Genomic DNA, 5,186 nt, shown 5'->3' with positions numbered 1-5,186 from the left:
TTTTTTTTAAATTGGCTTGAAAAAAGAACCTAAACTGTAATACTCTATTTAAAAATATCTTTACGGTTAAAAAGAGAACAAGGATATAAAGAGGATGGTTGCCCGAGCCTGAGTGCGTATTTTACATCCCAAGATTTTTATTTTTACAACCCGAGATCCCAAGTAGAAAATATTTTGGGGGGGGTCACATGTGTGACCCCTATAGCAGAGTGAGCGGGCGAGATGGAACGGCCTGCAAGCTCGCAGGCCAGACAGAATGAGATGTGCAGCCCCGAAAGAATCAACAGACTTGGCTCAACAAGGAAGGGGAGAACTTACCTTCAAATGTTTCCTCTGACCACCACATTTGTGCCTTGTGAAGTCTGTAGGTCACTGAAGATATGTCCAGAGTGTCACGTCCCTCACAGCTTGGATCCTGTGCTGGTCCGGGGATGGACAGACACACAGACACATGAACAGGAAGCTGGGATCAGTCGGGTTCTCTAACGAGGCCTCTGAGTACTGGGATCCTCAGGCTGTTCGTTAGGTGCAGCACACGGGGTGGCCAGCTAGACTGGGTTGGAGCTCTGTGCATGAGCAGACTCAGGCTGTCACACCCCAGACGAGGACACTACAGTCGCTAGACTGCACACACTGGTCAAGCTCTCATAAACAGTCATGCATGACTTCTGAGAGAAGATTAGCAATTCCTCTTGAGCTTGGCACAGATGGGTGATGGCTTTACCTGTTTATGATGAGACAATTGGTCTCTGAGTCCTAAAAGGCCCATGTCCGTGTCAAAATACACAAATCTTCAGGACTTGACTCATTCAAGGCTTCCTTGCTCCTTACATAGAAGCAGGATGGGGACCATCTCTCTGACAGGAGGGCGTAGCAGTCAGGGTCGGTCTTGGCCTCCAGCCATCTCTAGCAGGTGGGTCAGTGCCGTAAACTTCTCTCAGACCTGTGCCAGACAGAGCACAGTCTCCACACAGTCCACCAGCAGGCATCCCTCCGGGTCCTCAGTTCTGCTGCCAGCTGCTTCCTGACACTTAGGCATTCTACCTGGACACCTCTGGGGTCCCTTCCCCTGGATCTAGCATTGATCCTTCTGTTTCTGTGGTGCTGTACGTGACAGTCACTTGTCAACTCCACACAGCGGGAGGCATCTGAAAAGAGAGGACCTCAACTGAGAGAGCGCCTCCATCAGGTTGCCTGTGGGGAAGTGTGGGGGCATTTTCTTTATTAATGAATGATACACAAGGATGGTAGCGTAGGGTAAAGGGGCCAAGGAAAGAACACCCTGTCCCTGAATTGACTCCAAGTCCCAGACTTGGATCAAGAGAAAAAAAAAAAAAAAGACAAACAAAAAACACGAACCTTGAGCACAAAATCCCTGAACTTGAAGATCAGGCCACAGAAATGCTCCAATCCCAGGTCACCCTGGAAAACCCTGCTCTCACCCCCAGGAAAACCTGCATTGATTCTGCCTTCTCTTCGGTTTTCTGCTTCTTCTCCCTGCAGCAGGGGCAGCCTCCCTCCTGGCTTTTTCCCTCCCAATAGTCCATCTGTAGTGTGTGACACAGGTGGTTTCTTAGCTCCTGAGCCAGGCTAGCTTTCCACCTAAGCTGTAACAGTTACAGGTAGCCCACTGCGGGTTGTGACGGCAGTGGGCAGGAGGCCCTGGGCGGTATAGAGCTGGCTCAGAGGGCCTGTGAAAACAAGTCTGTCAGGAGCTCTCCTCTACAGCCTCCATGTCATTTCCTGCCTCCAGGTTCCCGCCCTGCTCGCTCCTGCCTTGACTTCTCTTCCTGATGGTAAAGTGCAGTGATATTTTGTATCTATTTTTAACAAATAAAGCTTCCTGAAGATCAGAGTAGAAAGCTAAGCCACTAGATACCAGGCATGGTGACTCACACCTTTATTCTCAGTACTTGGGAGACTCACACCTTTAATCCCAGCACTACAGAGGCAGAGACAGGAAGGGATATGGCTGGACAGAGAGAGATATATAAGGAGTGGGGAGGTGAGAGCGCACTGCAGTCTGAGGTTTAGTGGAGACAGATGCAGTCTGGAATGCAGTCTAAGGACAGGATCACCCCACCTTCTGAGCATAAGGACTCTCTAGTGGTTGGCCGCTTTGCTTCCCTGATCCTCAGCATTAATCCCTGTATCTGACTCTGGGTTTTTATTATTAAGACCTATTAGAATTCGTGTTACAGTAAATGATTAGGATGTGTGAATCAAATAAACCTTCTCCATCCCAAGTTGCTTTTGGTGGTGATGTGTGTCACATCGATACAAAGTAACCTAGGACAGACATATACTTTGTCCATTGGTCCTGCTCAGGGGCAGGCAATGCTTTGGTGGCAGAGAATGAGGATGAAACAGAGGCTGAGAGACACGCCCCTTTTGAGAAAGGTGGTTGGTAGCTAGAACTTTGGGGGATGGGCAGGTCCTAACTGCCACAAACTGGGGTTTAACTTACATTACATAGCCCACTTCTGGAGATGTAGTCCTCAGATAGGGGGCCTGTATCTGCTCACCATGTTTTGTTTTGTTTTGTTTTTAGACTAGGTCTCAAGTCAAGGTTTCTCTGTGTATCCCTGGATGTCCTAGAACTTGCTCTGTACACCGGGACTCCAATTTAGAGACACACCTGTCTCTGCCTCTGAAGTGCTGGGATTCAAGGTGTGTACAAACATCACCAGACTTCCTCATGGGGTTTCTAAGAGCTCAAAATACAAACCAATTGTCTCCAGCCATCAGGGGCACTGGAGAAACAGCCGAAGGGAAGCAGGCTCTGTGTTCAAAGGAAACACTGTTTCAGATGGGCAGGAGTAAAACATTCAGACATTCTGCACAGCAGGGTGATGGTCTCCTCAAGCAGGCTCTCCTAAGATGTTCAGAGCAGCTGCCTGTGGGCTTCATGTGGCCCTGGCATCTTAAGAAGACAGCATGGTGACTCAACACTGTGGCTCTGAGGAAGGTGGCTAGGGACGCAGGCAAGTTGGGACTCTTCCAGCTGTAGGTGGAGTCGAGGCAGAAAGAAGAGTCGGTGCCCCAGGCCTCAACCTATTTCGCTCCCTAGCTGGACAGTCAAGAGTCAGGAAGAACAGAGGCTGCAGTTGACCTGCCCATTGTTCATTTCACCATAGTGGTTAAAGTCACCGGTGAAGCCCTTGGGGAGGGATAAGAAGGTGATCTACAGAAACAGATCTGGGAGTCATCTGTCCTCTTCCATAAGGCTGTCTGCAAAGCTGAATCAGGAGGCTAGAGACATGCCTGTCCTGTATTGTTATTTAAAATGGAACTGCTGTTCTCCTCAAAGCACATGGATCCTCAAAGCCAAAACTTTCTTAAAGTAGAGGCTGCCATCCAGACACTGAAGAAGATAATACCTCAGAGCGACATGTGGAGGGCAGGATGGGCACCATGCCCGCATTAATCTCAGCCTGGGCCACATGTCCATGGGGTAGGACCCCAGCCTTGCCTTTGTATCTACTGTTACCACATGCCACAATGTCCTCAGGAATGACGCACACAGATACCGAGACATAGACACCCTGTGGTCTCCTCCACGTCCCTCTACACTATGCTCGACTGCAAGGCTCTGCTCACTGAAGGGGGTAGCTCAACTCATCCAGACACCTCAGAGCCCTCCTGATAGCTCCGGCTTTCCCCAGATCTAAGCCCTCCCAACCACCCCCTAGCCATGTCTGGCATTGCTCTTCTGAAAATGGAATTTACTGCTCCCCAGCTTCTCTGTCTCATTCCATCTTCTCCAGGAGTCCCCTAATAGCTTCCAGCCACATGCAGTGTCCGCAGGGAACGGCTCCCTCCATCACTTCTGCCCGGCGTGTGCACCAATGGTGACTACTTACAAGGAAGTCCCTGTCACACTCTGCACGCTCATCCCTCTTTGTCTCTCTTCAGAAGGCTGAAAATAACAGCACATCATACTTTACAAATGCCTGAGAGCAGGACCCCACCATGGCGTCTATGGGACTCAGGGAATCCTAGCTCCCATAGTGCAGCTGATTGAAAAAGGAACAGCTAAAACTGTCCTGGAGAGGGAGCCTGGCTCTCCAAATCATGACTCTTCTACTGTCCAGTAGATGGAGTCAGCCTCTCCTACAACCTCTAGTGGGTGGTCTTTGTGGTTAGAGGGCAGAGTTTAGACGTAGGCTCCTGTGGAAGCAGAAAGATGAACTGCAAGGAGCAAGGACACCTCTATTGTCTGAGGATCTCATTGCTCATCTAGACTCTAGCTAGTATACACAGGGAGAGTGGAGTGCTAGACAAGAGAGGGAGCCTGGGGATTTCTATGGCTCCTTTCACCCAGCAGGAACCTGGGCTTTCTCGAGATGCCTGTCACCATATCCACACACCACATTGGTGATATTTCTCCCATATCCCCGAGTTAGCAACTCTTTTGAAATAAAACCTTAGTGTGTGTGGTGGAGCAGCAAGAAACACAGCCATGGATTTTGAAACTCCCTATTTCGTCAAGATGCTTGGGCCCCGTGAATTTGTAATGATATCAAACAAGATGATTGGGATGTGGTGCTTGCCTAGTTGCTGCATCAAGGCGAAACCCCAGAGAGCATCTCTTACCACTCATCAGATGCTGGTGCCTCATCATAAGTTCCACTGAAGGTTTAAACATCAGTGAAGGATGCTTCCCACTTGGGAGAAGATAAGAATGAAAGATTTTGAACATCCTTGGAGGCTATCCTGCAACTTTTGAAAAGTGGTCCCTTTAAATAGAGGCCATTGTGCCTGAAGCAAGAAGGCAACAAGAAAGCAATGAGCTGGGATAGCCACCTTGGGTTCATGTGTTCAAAACCACAAATTTCTCTCTCTCTTTCTCTCTCCCCCTCTCTCTCCTAGAAGGATAATGTACCTAGAATGTCCCCAACTTCTCTTGGTCACAAGCCTAGTCTCCAGAGTCACACATTTCATTTTTCCTTTATCCTGTAGGAGAATGCTATTTGCCTTTATGTCTCTAAAGATCAATGCTTGGTTTCATGCCTAGGCACGTACTTTGCCAGACCGCTGCCTCCAATAGTACACAGCAAAGGGACACTCTGCTAAGCTCTTCTTCGCTTTCCGGATTCTTTACCTTCATGGGTTCACACTCCCTTTCTTCAACTGAGCTTTGTTTCTCTTTATCTACTGGGACATCCCAGTGACGATGTTGGAGT

Source organism: Alexandromys fortis, unplaced genomic scaffold, assembly GCF_014885135.2.
Source record: "Alexandromys fortis isolate MF-2015 unplaced genomic scaffold, M_Fortis_MF-2015_v1.1 scaffold_61, whole genome shotgun sequence".
NCBI classification, from domain to species: Eukaryota; Metazoa; Chordata; class Mammalia; order Rodentia; family Cricetidae; genus Alexandromys; species Alexandromys fortis.
The sequence above is the reverse complement of the archived record's forward strand: the minus strand, read 5'-3'. Positions refer to the sequence as shown.